The sequence below is a fragment of the Dasypus novemcinctus genome, chromosome 12, assembly GCF_030445035.2.
Source record: "Dasypus novemcinctus isolate mDasNov1 chromosome 12, mDasNov1.1.hap2, whole genome shotgun sequence".
NCBI classification, from domain to species: Eukaryota; Metazoa; Chordata; class Mammalia; order Cingulata; family Dasypodidae; genus Dasypus; species Dasypus novemcinctus.
The window spans coordinates 100,699,133-100,714,199 of NC_080684.1; the positions used below are offsets into that span (position 1 = coordinate 100,699,133).

The window sequence follows — 15,067 nt, forward strand, 5'->3', positions numbered from 1 at the left end:
TCGTATGATCTCACCAATGTGAAATAATCAGAAGAAGAAAATCCACAGAGTCAGAAACTAAAATACAGGTTACTAGGGCCTGGGATGGGGGCAGGGAATGAGAGTTAATGCTCAAATTGTACAGAGTTTCTATTTGGGGTAATGGAAAAGCTTTGTATTGGATGGTGGTGATGGTAGCATAACACTGTGAACACAGTCAACAGCACTGAACTATGTATCTGAATGTGGTTAAAAGGGGAAATTCGAGGTTTATATATGTTACCAGAATAAAAACTTTTTAAAAAATGCCCATAGGATTGTACAACACAAGCAGAACCCTAGAGTAATCCATGGACAATAGTTAATAGCACAATTCTAAAAATGTCCTTTTATCGATTGCAGCAAATGTACGACACTAATGCCCGGTGTTAATAACAGGGTAGTGAAGCACAGAAGTTTAAATCCAGCCCCACCTTGGTTTCTGCAAATACCAGGGTCTTGATTGAGGTTGTCCTATCCTCCACAACCTAGTGCTAAAATTGCTTTAGTTGCTCAGCTAGTCAACAAAAGTGCCCGTTTGTTCTGAAGTGAAAGTGAAGGCTGAAACTGTAACCAAGGGTTAAGAATGGACAAATAATTTTGATGACTGAAACACGATCTAAAAGCTTTTTCTTGCTTTTCCAGTCTATTAAGAATAGCCAAAAGTTAATACCTGAATTATTAAAACTCCCTCAACCGACCTTACCTTTGTTTATGGTTGTTTTCAAAATAGGCTCCTGCTTGTGTATACTTACCCTTGCGGTGGTGATTCTAGACTGACCTACCCTTGCTTCTGGTTATCTCAACACTAGCCTCCCCCTTGGGTATACTTACCACTGTGGTGGCAACTCCAGCCTCCCCAGTTTGAATCCATAGAAAACCTGCCTCCCCTTTGTTTGAGGAAGGCAGGTTTGAGACACCTCGTCTCCTGTCCTTCCTCCGGCGTTAATAAACCTACTTTCTCTCGCAGTGTGAACCCCAACTCATCTGCTCCGGGTAAGAACCCAGAGGGACCCCCGCAGGGTTTTTTCTTCGGTCGTAGACAGGAACTCTGTTATTTTGTGCTTGATTTTTTCTGGAAAGCTATAACCTCTTTAATTAAAAAAACGTTTCAATGCCATTGTGTGTATATATACCGCATTCATTTTTCCATTCTTCTGCTGATGGACACTTGGTTATTTTAGCTTTTAGCTATTGTGAATATTGCTGCAGTGAACATGGTGTACAAGTCTCGGCCACGGGCCACATTTTGAATAGCAAGATTACAGAGGGCTTTCATTTTCAAAGTTTCTGTACTGTTCAAATTCCTATTTTTAAAGCTGGAAAAAAAAATGATAACAATTACAAAGATAGTTTTAAAGGGTCCGCAAAGCAGACAGAGCAGAAAAGAGCAGAATAGGAAGTGATATCTCACGCTCTGGCCAGGCCACCGGGAGGAAGGGGCGATGGCCACCCGGCCGCAGGCTCACGGCACCCGGCGGGGATATTGTGGCTCCAGCCCCAAATTAAGAAGAAACAATCTTTAAAGAAACACTCAGCATCTATTGTGTCCCACGAAGCACGTGAAGTGCTGAGGAGGTGGGAAGGAAGAGTCTGCTGCCAGGCCAGCAGGGGAGACAGGGACAGAGGCAGAACTGTAAGCCAGCTGCAAGGTTCAAGTGCTTCGACGCAGGTCGGGGCCTGGGAGTGCCAAGGGCCACGAATTGCACCCAACCTGGCAAGGGGAGGGCGGGGGCTGCCGGAGAATCGGCCTTTCTGAGTGCGGAGAGCTCATCCCCCAGGCCAAGCCAGGACGCTAGCAGAGTGACTCAGATACAGTCACAGTAACTGACCTTTGGGTGACTGCCTCCTAGCTGCCCGGAGCTGCAGGAGGCTCTGCCTGAGGGCATAGACTCTCGGGGGGGGGCCAGAGGTCTTGGCTTCAAATCTCAGCTCTGCCATTCACTAGCAATGTGACCTTGAGCCAATTGCTCAACCTCTCTGAACCTCTCTGTAAAATGGGGATAATAATACCCTATTAGAATGTTGTAAGGATGAAATGAGTTATTATATGGAAAAAAAATGATATCTGCTACTAGCTATTATCATTTACACAATAATATTGTCATTTCAGGAACAACTCTGTAGGCTCAGTAATAGTAAACGCCCATTTTGCATGCGAAGACACTGAGGATCTGAAGAGTCACACGCAGCTCTGGAAAAGGCTCTGACAGCTTTCCGTCACAAAGAATCCCTTTGGAGAGAACCTCACTCCCTCCTGGAATCCAGTTTTCCATAACAATGCCCCAGCAGCCCCTTGCCCTCTCCAGGCTCTGCAAATACTCTCCTCCCTCCCTCCCTGATTTAAAACAATGCCCTGGGAAGCACCTGGAGGCCAGTGAGCAGGGTTCACGTGTGCTTGGCCTTGGACTGGCATTCCTAGCTGTGCACTCCCCCAAGGTCTCTAAGGCAGAAAATCCACAAATCCCAAACCTCAGCCTGCAGGGGCCACATAAGAATCAAACAGTTCCATCCGCCTTCCACACAGCAGCCTCCCCTAAGGAGAAGCAAGGGGGTTGGGAGGCGAGAAAGCAGTTTGCCTTCATCTATTTTACTTAATCCTGCTGGCTGCATGCAAATTGCTTTCTCACATTGCGGCAAAAGAACGCTGGTGGGTGGGTGAAGGCGACTTGGCTTCAGCAGGATACACGACATGAGGGCGGCTGCAATTACGGGACCCAAGAGCCAGGCCACTGCTGCAGTCACGAGAATTCTGCCCTCCCGCTCCTCCTCCTCTGCCCCTGCTCCAGGCAACGGTTTTGCAGAAGGTGAGGATCCAGGTCAGGGGCAGAGTTGGGTGTCCCCCCTTCTCAGGGGTGCCTGGAAGCATTTTGATGGACTGGACTATCTCCTAGAGCAACTAGAGAGCGAAACGCCTCGGCCACTGAGGCAGGTGGAAGGGGGGCTGCTAAGGGATCCCACAGATGCCTCGGGGGAGGCCAGTACCTCCCCCTAAGCAGGGCACAGAGAAAGGTCAAGCCTGCTTGCGGGTGCCTGAATCAATTCGTTATTTATTTCTGGAGAGATGGATATATTTGTGGATGGATGTGTTTATTCATACCTCACTTCATTACACAAAGACCTGGCGATAGCTTACAAAAATATGTGCAGGGTGTCCCCCACATAGGGGAGCCCCACGCGCAAGGAGTGTGCCCTGTAAGGAGAGCCACCCCATGCGAAAAAAGTGCAGCCTGCCCAGGAGTGGCACTGCACACACAGAGAGCTGACACAGCAAGAAAACACAACAACAACAACAAAAAAGAGACACAGATTCTGGGTGCCACTGACAAGAATACAAGTGGACACAGAACACACAGCGAATGGACACAGAGAGCAGACAACTGGGGGTGGTGGGAAGGGGAGAGAAATAAAAAATAAATCTTTAAAAAATATATGTGCAGTGTCAAGGGCATAAAACAAATTTAGCTTTGGGAACTGAGATGAGGGGAAAAAAGAATAATGGAAGCAGAGGAGAAACAGCCATAAATGTATAACACATAGACCTGTAGACTTGCTAACAGGGCCCATAAATTTGGCTCTGAGAACGCTAGTGGCTAAAGCAAACAGTGAACCACAATCAAATACACGAACCACATGTCTAAAGAGGGAAGAAAGACAACTTCTTAGGAGACTCACCACCTTATACTGGTACTGAAACTTGGGAGGAATTCCATGGATCCATGTAAAGAGGACCTTGAGAGGTACTGGGGAACAGATGCCCTCAGTGGCACCCTGACAACAGATAATAACAGTCGTTTCTTATAATGTCCCCAAGGAGGAGCCACGGCACTGAAATGTCACTTAAGAAATATCCTAATATTCATCCCAACACAGTTTGTAAAGGCAGAAATTGGGAATGGCCTAAATATCTATCAAATACATTATGGAGCAAACATCTGGTGGAGTACTATACGGCCATTAAAAAGAAAGAGGAACTTTTTTATTACCTGTGGTAGCGTGGCTGTGTCCTCTCCCACCACGGCATGTGCTCATCCACCAATAACGCTGTACTCCGCAACGGGGGAATCGTCTGGCATAAATATTACCTTGCCTGCTGGGTTCAAGGCACCCATTCGAGTGGATATTGTGACCTTTGTTCACACCAACCTGTGCGTAAACAACAGACAGCCCTATGCTGCTGCGAGCTAGCAGGTCAGAGCAGTGCTGAGTCCTGGACTACGGGCAGAGCTGCAGCTAGAATTTCCAGAGCCCAAGGTAGCAGGACTCGATCTGGCCAGGTGCTTTTGGATATACATGTTATGGAGGCCACATGTTTGCACCAACCAAACCCTGGTGCCATCGTGTAGCGTGCACACAACACAGAGACAATGTGCCATCTGCTCTGCCCTGGCTGCCTCGCGGGCCTTACCAGTGCCGCTCACTGCACTGAGGAAGTTCCTGAACTTCCTTTGGTGGTTGAAGATAAAGCTGAAGGCTAGAAGAAGACCAAGGAGGCTGTTTTGCTTCCTAAGGAACTTAAGGCCTGGAATGATATTTTAAAAAGTCTGTGTCTTTTAGGAAATGAGAGCTAGCAAGGGTCAGATGAGACCCTGTCGTTGCACCCAGCAGGGGACAACAGTTATCATCAAGGACTTCAGAAACATCCCTGGATCACCCAGCTTGATGTAAGCAAATTGGACATTTGGAAACTTGCTCCTAGAGGGCACATGGGCTATTTCTGCATTTGGACTGCAAGTGCTTTCTGCAAGTTAGATGGTCTAGATGACCCTTGGCCGTAAAGCCGCCTCCCTCAAGAGTAACTACAACCTTCCCATGCCTGAAATAGTGAAGACGGACCTTCGCAGAATCATGAAAAGCCCAGAGATCCAAAGAGCCTTCTGAGCACCAGGCAAGAAGAAGCATCACTGAGTCCTGAAGAACCTGCTGCAGAACCCAAGGATCATGTTGAAACTAAACCCGCACGTCAAGACTATGAGCCGGAACACCCGGCCAGGAATCACAAATGCAGGGTGGCTAAAGCAGGAGCAGCAGCACTAGAGCCCAAATCAGAGGAGAAGGGGTGGGAAGAAATAAAGAAAGAAGGCTGTAGGCATTGAGAAGCAAAAGAAGTCTTTGGTGGGAAAGAAGGTTGCAGCTACCAAGAAGCCAGGAGTTGAAAAGAAGCCAGCAGGAAAGCAACCTACCACAGAGGAAAAGATGCCTGCTGCTTAAATTGCTTATTCCATAAAAGTCAAATCATTTGGAACAGCTTATTTTGAATAAAAGTCAGATCAAAGAGGCAGTGAGAAAAAGAGAAAGTGTGTGTGTGTGTGTGTGGGAGGGACCAGTTTAGATAAGCATATGGAACAACCTAACAACGTCTAACATATATTGGGAAGTGAAAAAAGCAAGGGGCAAAACAATATCTGTAAACTGCTACTGTTGTGAAAAATGAAGGGGTTTATATACTTAAATGCTTGTATACACCCTAGACCATTTCTGGAAGGAATCACAGAAACAGTTAACCTCTAGGGAGGAGGACTGGGTGGAGTAGGATAGAACCAAGAGACTGACTTTTCACTCAGCCTTTGGTACCCTCTGAATTTTGTACCATGGGAGTATATTACATCATCAAAATAATGCAAGAACTGATTTAAAACCATCAACAAGTAAGCAAAAATAATCCAAGAAGGGTTAAGTGCAAGGTGCTCAAAGCAAATAACTTCCTGTGGTCACACTGGATGGAATGATGAAAAGGACAACATTTAAGCTATCCAAGAGAACGGAAAGTCACGTATCCTTGAAGCAATCCTCCACGAGAGTCGTTTACCCCTGTGTTCTCTGTTGGGACACTGGTGGGGTGATGATCTACCTTGCTGATTGAGATCCATTGCCCTCCCCACCAATGGGAAAGTTCAGAAACCTTTCCTATTTCTCTGTATCTCTGGCCTTCATCCTTGCTGAAGGTTTTGGGCTTTGGGAGATGTACCTCCAAATCCTCTGTCTGGGATGATTCTTCTAAAGACATCTTTGATCTGGGGCAGAGATTCCATAAATACGTGCTGAGAGATTGGGTTTGGTGTTCCCCCACTTGTCCCAGTCTTTCCAGCTCCTGCTTGGGAAGGCAGAAGGTGGAGCTGGGTTGAGTGCACAGGGTGTAGGCCTAAGGTGAGTAGCCTCTGCCAGCCAGAGTGCCAGGGAGGTCTTACACACACACACACACACACACACACACACAGAGAAGAGGCCACACACCACACACACTTCCCCTACACACACCTCATATAACACATTATACATACCACACACATAGAACTGCACGTTCTACATACATCACATACATTACATACGCATGAGGAACAAGCACATACCAACCCCAATCACACACCACATATCACACACACACGCACCCACGGACCTCACGCATACAGACACCCCACCCAGAAGCATCCCACATCTGTCATACAGACACTTCTCGCTCTCACACACGTGTGCGTGCATGCACGTGTGTGTACACACACACACACACACAGGGAACGGGCTCATCCAGGCCTGGCCTGATGTTAGATTGAGAGCAGGAGTGCTCCTGAGTGACCCCTTTACAACATAAATAAAATGTGGTCAATTTTCTGTTCATATCCGCCCCCAGGAACTTCTGTGAAATGAATCGATAATAAACGTGTGGTCCTAGGAAAGCCTGCTCCTCCCCACTTCCAACTTCCGCCTCTGCTGCTCACTACCTGAGATCTAAAATTCTCCTACAGGGCGCTGGTTTCGTATTTCAGCTGATGGATATTTGAAAAATGAAATTCCCTTGAGGGACAGGAACACCTAACTTCCAGCAGCCCCCAGTGCCTTGGTATGAAGGCGAGAGGGTGGGAGCCTGGCTTCTAGCTCTAGCTGGTCACCGACCAGGTAATAGGGTGAGGGAGGCAAAGGATGAAGTCCTGCAGGGCACAGGGGGGCCGGGCACACAGGGCATCTGGAGGGGCATAGGAGCAGTGGACCACGGGCGAGCGGCAGGGGACTTTGCCAGCATCCCACAGTTTTGTCTAGGGCCAGCCCCGTCTTTATTTTCCATCGCCAGCGATATGAGAGCAGAAACTGGCAGGCTCCCCAGATCCTGGAGGCAGCAGATGAAATGGGTGAGCTCCAGTGAATAAGCAGGGACAAAAGGTCCCAGATCAGCCCTGAAGAAAGCTACTCTGCTCCGCAGTGGGACTGAGCAGGGGCCGCCTGGCTAGGAAGAACGGCTGACTCAGCACCGTCCCCCATGCCTGGCTCCCCAAGGCAACTCCCTGTGCTGTGGCCGGTGCCATCCCTCCCCGCCTGATCTGCTGACCTCCAGGGAGGGAGGAGTTCAGCCCTCCCTTTTATTTTTTCTTGATGGCTGTTTGGGCTGGTTTGTTTTTGAGGGACAGTGATGGGGAAGGGCCCTCACATCAGCCCAGAGGGTCGGTGGTGCAACTCCAAGCACCCTGATACTCACGACTGATTAAGAAAACTGTGCATTCAGTAATTGAGCTACATCTTTATTATCTTTTTAAATCTATTTGGATTTTTAAGTCAAACTCCCACTTAAATTATGAGTTTCAAAAGCTAGAAGCTGTACTTGGAACATTGATCATTAAACAATGAATTCTGACACTACCTTTTTTCCCCCTCTCCCCCTTATGCCTTCAGAGTCATCCAAGAAAAAGAAGAGATGTTGACTGTCGTCTAGTTCAGGGGTTCTTAACAAGGGGTCCGTGAGCTTGAATTGAAATTCAAAAAGCATTCTTCTTGAGGGGATGTGTTGGTGAGGGTGTGATGTATTATTAAATAATTCACATTATAGTGTGGACTTAGTAAGAGGTCCTTGGTTTTCACTGATTCTTAAGGGGGTCTGTGGAACAAAAAAAGGTGAAGAACCCCTGCTCTAGTTAGTTTCTTCTTACTTTCCCCACTTACCTGCCTCCCGTGCCCTACCTTCAGTAGGTAAACACAAAGACAAGGCGCCCACCTGTGCCCTGTTTGGTGATGTAGGTGGCAGGGCCAGGACTCCTTTCATTGCCGTGTTCCCAGCCTCAGCAGATGCTGCCCACACCTACTGTGTACCCACCCCCAGTGCTGCAAGTGTTAGGGCTCACCCCTGCACCCTCCTCTGAAGAACTGCTTTGGATTGAGAAGATGTACCAGCCCAGCACCTTGCCTGTGGGGCAACCACTTCTGTGGGGGCAGTTTATGTTCCAGAGCTCCCCATGGGATCAGGCTGAGGCTCCACCTTCTGGAAACAAGTCTTTCCCAGTTTCTTCTCTTGCCCTGTCCTCACTTGCCCTCACACTCTTAAAGGTTTCTCCTGAAAGCCTTCCCTTGATAAATCTTTTCTATGTAGGGATCCCTATCTCAGGTTCTGCTTCCATGGACGCTCTGTGACACTTTTATCTGCTTTCTTTCTTTATAAAATCATGGGGCTTACGGGGTCCCTACAGGCAGATGCTTGGGTCCCGTGCATTTCACCTGGAAAGCTCTCCAAGTAGCATTCCCCTCTCCCCACCCTGCCTGCAGGCAGCTGTCTCACCACCTGCACTGGAGGGAGAGCATGGCCAATGGAGCGAGGACGCTACTGACTCCAGCATTCCAAATGGCTCCTCAGTTATGCGGCAGCATGTCTGCAGGATGATGCCAGTGGGAAAATCAGACCACATTTTGAATCCCATTTCTGCCATTTTTAGCTGTGGGATGCCATGAGTCATTTAACCTCTCAATGCTCCTAGAATACTAGGCTAATAGGGCTGTAGGGAAGATGGGGTCATGTACACACATGGGGCCTGGATGTAGAGGATCAACAAGTGGCAGCTACCTCCCCTCCTGGTGCAGTATGCTGTACCCAGCAACATTCTCTTAGACGCTCAAAGGCCCCCCCAGTCAGGCAGCCTCTGCACTGACTGCTCTGCAGGAGAGCTCAGATCTTCTCTAAATATCTATTTTGCATCAATAAAGGAGCACTGGAGCCTTTCAGAGAGTTCAGCTTAAGGACCCATTATTTCAGCACCACTGCCTGTGACTACTCCATGAGCAATAAGAGCGTTCAGAATATATTGGGAGGAAAAACCTGTTGAAAGGATCAACACACAGCCCTTTCTAGCTAACAATGACTTTGCACTATGCACAAATCAATCTTGCTAAGGCAATTTCCTGCTGCCCACACAGAGCTGGCTCCCTTCTTCTCACACCCCTGCTGCTGCTAAACCCCCCTTCACTCTGGACTCCAAGCAAAGGGGCCGGTATTCAGCATTTCTCTTAATCGATGAGAGATTAAGTTTCTTTTGCTGACATATCCTGGCATCCTGTCTGGCTTATCTATGGCAGGCAGCAGAGCAGCAACCTGAAATTGCCAGCCATTTGTTTCCAGAATAATCAGTTCTCTTCCTGATCTTAGTCTCAGAGCTTGTATGGATTTTATTCATTCTAGCAGATCACTTCAATAGCACCCCCCACCCCTGGCAAGCTCACCAAAACAAAGGTAACAAAAACATCAATTTGAACTTTGGGCTTTTCTGCCCCCTCACCTCACTGAAACTTCTCTCCGTCACCAGACATCAGGGCTTCTCAAACTTTAATGTGCAAAAAACTCACTTGGGAACTTGTTAAGTGCAAATTAAGATTCCTGTAGGGTTGGGTGAGGGCTGAGATTCTGCATTTCTAAAAAAGTCCACCTGTGATGCTGAAGCCGCTGGTTCACAGACCACACTTTGGCCAGTAACACCTACATGGTCCCTCTCAAGGTTGACAGATATGCCAGGAATGTGACATGATCAAAGTTGGCCCTGGGTGCTACAGGAGCAGGAGGGAGAGAGCACCTAACTGCCTGGGGGAGTGAGAGGAGAGTGAGAGTGTTACCAGATGGTTCCAGTTTCTGGACTTCTAGGTTCTTGGTTTATGTCACATAAAAGAATTTAAGGCCATGCCATAGGGTAGGCAAAGGAGTAAAGAGTTTATTAAGAAACGAGAAAAGTACATGGTCCCAGGCATGGGCCGCGGGCATACTGCAGGGTGAGTTGCATGCTCAGGGACCCAGTGAAGCCAGCTAGTACGACAGGGAATCAATAGATGGATCTGGAACCTGGCAGAGAGTTCACGTGGACATCAATAACCCCCAAGATGACTGCTGGAAGACTCTCCCCAAGATTCTGCCACTCAGGAAAAGACTTCCTCTGGAAGCCAGGAGAAGCCCCGGGTATTCCCTAAGGACTTTATCATTGGGCCCTCATGGGAGACTGATGGGAGAGATAATCAATCAAAACGGTAAATAGCTGGAACTCCTCCCCTGCCATTAGCAAAGGGGTGGGGTAATTAACAGTTCAAAAAGGCAGGCACAAGGCCTGAGCTCTCTGTCATGCACTCTTTGACCTGTGGACCCCTGTCCTGCCCTCTGCGTACCACTCTCACCATTTTTCCTCTGCCATGTGTCCACACGGGTAAAACTTGGGCATTTATAACATATAACGGGGAATTGTATTCTGTAAATCAGCCCTCTTTATCACTTTTCATCCCCTTCCTCTCTACCTGGGCCCCCAATATGATATTTTTTTCCCATTTCTCATCCCTCCCTACCTGAATAAATTACTTGCCTAACTCACCCGATGTGCTCTTCAAATTCATTCCTGCAGCATAGTCAAGAATCTGGACAAAATCTGGTAACACCAGTTCAGGCCTTTCTAAAGTCTTTCCTCCTCCCCCTTCACCATGTTGGGGGCGGGGCCCCAGCTGTTTGCTATTCTGATTGGTTGCACCACTTGGCAGTTCTCAGGGGCTGATGGTGAGGCCTTTTGAGGGTATCTGGGGCTTTCCCTCTCATTCCAATGAGATTCTTATGGCTGGGGTCTCATAAGACCCCTCAGGAGGTTTGTGGGAGGGGTCTCACAGCCAGTTGTCTGCTGGCCACGCTAGCCTCAGCCACCTCCCCTCTTTCACTATGCTAACCTGCCTCAACTCCCCCCTTAGAAAGTTAAGACCCTTATTCTTAAGGGGGTGCTAAAGGGCGATGGTCATTCTTCTGTAGCTACTTCCTGCTGGCTAGGGAGAGGAGGGCCTACCTGACAAGGTGTAAAACCTTCTGGCTCTTCTGTTGTGGTTGAGGGAAGATGGGTCTAGCACCCTGGTTGGAACTGGATGAAATCCCCATATAACTAATAAAGTATTGATACTGTAAGAAATAAACTTAATTAGAATTTTGAAGCTACATGGCCCCATTAAAAGGATAAAGAGGATGGAGATAAGCAGGCTTGACAAGGGGACCAGCCATGGCACACTGGACCATGAGAGTAAGAAAGGCCAGGTGCCTTCAGTGGCTTCACCTTCCCAGGGTGGATGGGAAACAGCATTCCTCCTCGGGTTCTTTTGTGCTGTTGGTTAGCTCTATAGAGAGATTGTGGTAGACCTGCTGGGTCTACCCAGCAGTTCCCATGGTGGTGGTTATACTCAGGACAGCTAGGAGAGGTAGGAAGAGAGGCACTGCCCTAGACATAAAGTCACAAAGACAGGATAGGCAACAACAAGACAGGCAAATGGCGAGCAAAATAAAGACATTCCTTAAGAGAGCCATTCTTTTTCTTATAGGCACATTCATTAATTACTTAGAAAATGAATTAAATTTACCAAGACTTTTAAGATGTTCAATATCTTAAAAGCATACTGGTTTTGGTATATATTATAATTGTTTAATTTATTTTAATTATAATTTAGAAAAGATCTTTCCATAACTTTCAAGGACTTTTCCTTACTAAACTTGGTAATGTGATTATTAACCACCCTTATTTTAAGGCTACTAGAAGGTTTAAATTGGGGAATTATAGTACAAACTGATTCTTTTTTTTTTAAGATTTATTTATTTCTCTCCCCTTTCCCCTTGTTTTCTGCTGTATCCATTCGCTGTGTGTTCTTCTGCATCCATTTACATTATCCAGCAGCACCAGGAAACTGTGTCTCTTTTTTGTTGCATCATTTTGCTGCATTGGTTCTCCATGTGTGCAGCGCCACTCCTGGGCAGGCTGCGCTTTTGTCATGCAGGGCGACTCTCCTTGTGGGGCGCACTCCTTGCATGTGGGGCACTCCTATGCAGGGGTATTCCTGCGTGGCACAGCACTCCTTGCATGTGGCAGCACTGCACGTGGGCCAGCTCACCGCGTGGGCCGAGAGGCCCTGGGGATCGAACCCTGGATTCTCCCTGTGGTAGACAGATGCTCTATGAGTTGAGCCACGTCTGCTTCCCCAAACTGATTCTTAATTCCCCATCCTAGAAGATACAGTTTTAATCTGCCACACCTCCCTCATAGCTCTTTCAAAGAGAAGGTCCTAGGGGCAGGGTAGGTCAAAGAGCTTAGGGAAAAACTTTTCCCTTTCTCAGTGGTTTCTATATTCAGATTTCTATATGACCTTTCCCTCCTGCTTAGCCTAATTTGGGCTGCAGGAATATTCTTTCACATATATAAGCACATATTTAATTTTTAACAATTCGAATAGAGCTCCTTTAAGGATTTTCATTTGTTACTTTGATATTACCATCCTGATGTATGAAGATATACACTGAACAAATAGGCAGACACAGATAGAGACCTAGACATGAACACACAACTCACTGTTATTTATAATTTTCAGTCTCTTACAAAATAACTTTAACTGGAGGATAACATTTAAAAGATTTCTTTGAAGGCTATTTCTAATTACTCTAATTTGCACTGTGACCATGCAGGTTTGCCCAAGAATTTCATTCCTTTTAATTATTGGCTTATAACCAAATTGTTCCCAATGCTTAAAGTATAATTTACAACTTTTTTCTTCACTTCAGAGCATTGCTTATTTCCCATTTTGACTTTGGCAGACTTTGGTGAGAAACATTAACTCCAGTGTCTACTCACTGAGGTCACTGAAGTCTCTGGGAAACCTGGTTTTTTTCATGACTCACTGCTTTAAGGAACTTCAGCACTCAAGGTGGGAGGCCCCTCCCCAGTCCTCGGCTGCTGGCCTGGAAGAGGGGACGTCCCCCCTGAGGGTCGAGAGTTCCACCAGACAGCAACCCAGTCCACACCCGGAGTCCCGAGAGAAAGCAGGGTCATTAACATCAGTGGAAGGACAGGAGGGGGGGTCTTACATTTGCCTTCCCCTAACCCACCTGACCATACTCAAAGGCAAGTTTAGTTTATATTAATAATTACCATTACTATAGCAAGCAAACACAGAAGAGTGATTTGACCTGAAGTAACCATAAACAAAGGTAAATTAGTCTTAAGATTACAATCATCGTAGTAGGTTTTCTAGGCTAAATCCACCCAGTTACAGCAATTTCAGCTTTTGCTGTTTTATAATATAAAAGCATCTATATAATGATCTTAATTCTTAGTTACAGTTTCTAGTAAGTTTTCACTTTAGAACAAATTGGGCACTTCTGTTTATTAACTAAGCAACTAAAACTATTTTATTAGTAACAACATTGCTAAGTTTTTCTGCTTTTCCAGCAGTTGAACCAATTCCATTTGTGATTTCTTTTATACATCAAATTCAATTGCAAGATGATATTGACATTTAAAGACTCAATTTTAGATTACCTTTCACCATTATCCAATTTGTAACAGGTGAACCCCAAATCTGATTTATGAGTTTCTATGCATGAGCAGACAGACAAAGTTACAGCAAGCACAGATTAGAACAGAAGAGAAAATTTTACATTTACTTAGCTTAGCTTAGGGAAAGACCTGCCTTTAGAATCACCGAGACACAAAGCTTCCAGTGTCTGTCCATGGCAGAAACCTCAAGCAAGACCTTTCAGCTTTGTGTCTCCAGGAAAATCCCTGGGCAGTTGCTAAATATGGAGCTAAGGGGTCCAGAGAAGCCCTGCTCCCAATGAGACATGAATTGGGACTGCTCTTGGGGCTAGATACCATTAGTTACCTCCCGCAAGGGGTAAAGTCCTGCTAGGCCTTTTCACTGGAAGGATTGGAGTGTTACAAATAAATAAATAGGCAAGGAGTTAGGAATAGTCAGGAATTTTAAAATCATGGGCTGGAGGTGGGAGAGGTTTAGTAAATGGCCCAGATTTTCCTTTCCCACTCATTCCCCTCATTAGGTACAACCAAGTTTAGAAAGGTTCCGAGTGCAGACCAGGACCAAGTAATTGGCTCCCACGTTAACTAAGAAATTAACAGTCTTACTGCCATGTCAAAGGTCACCCAGGGCCTTCTGGTTGATGGTTCACGCGTGGCTTCAGGCCCCTTCCATCCTCCCCTGGGGCAAGGCCCCAGCGGTCTGCACTGCCAGGCAGTTTGCGGCCAGGTTCCTGCTTTCGTGGAGCCTGGATTTGGGTAACTCTGAGGTCACTGGTGACTTTAATGGCAGCAATTAAAAGGCGAGCCTGTCCGGCCCCTGCCCTGCCCCTCCTTGCCTTCTCCATCCTGGCAGCACCATCTCTGTTGAAAACTGAGAAGGGAGTTAAGTTTGGGGGCCAGGGAAAGTTTCCGCAGCTTTCTATGGATATCTGAGGCAGACTGGAGTTCCTACGAGGATCTGTGCTTCTCTAGCGTTAGGATCTACCAAGAGGGTATTTTTTTATTGCCTCTAGCAGCCCTCTTAGAAATAAGGCTGGGTTTCTAGGTTCTGCCTCTGGGTAATGTCCCTGATCTTACTTAATATTGACCAGTTTGGTAGTGCATTTCCTCATTCCCTTTCAGGAGACATGACCACCTGGTCTCTGGCCCTCAGATCTGTCCTCTCCTCTCTTACACAGGTTTAACTGGAATTCAGAGTCCCATACAGAGACCCCTCTCAGCCATGCTGCAGCCACGTGGTGTCAGGCCTCTTTAGACCTTCAGTAGGCAGGGGGCCCCAATTAGAGGCCGTTCAGTGTCCTAGAGGAGGATGAATGCGTTCATCAGTCTGGGTGGCATCCCACTTCTAGACCTGGTTGAACGGGTTGCTCGCCAAGCCAGCGTCCAAAGATCAGGAGCCCTACTCGCTGTCTCCACCCTCTAGGTCTTGGGAGTATGTCTCTGGGTGTCCCCAGATCCTTAGAGATCTTGGGAGACATCTGGGTTCA

The 15,067-nt window shown here is 47.0% G+C and overlaps 1 pseudogene; it reads left to right on the forward strand.

The window, feature by feature from the left end:
• The first annotated feature begins 2,710 nt into the window (after positions 1–2,710).
• On the forward strand, positions 2,711–5,229 carry LOC101415911 (large ribosomal subunit protein uL4 pseudogene; annotated as a pseudogene).
• Positions 5,230–15,067: the final 9,838 nt, after the last annotated feature.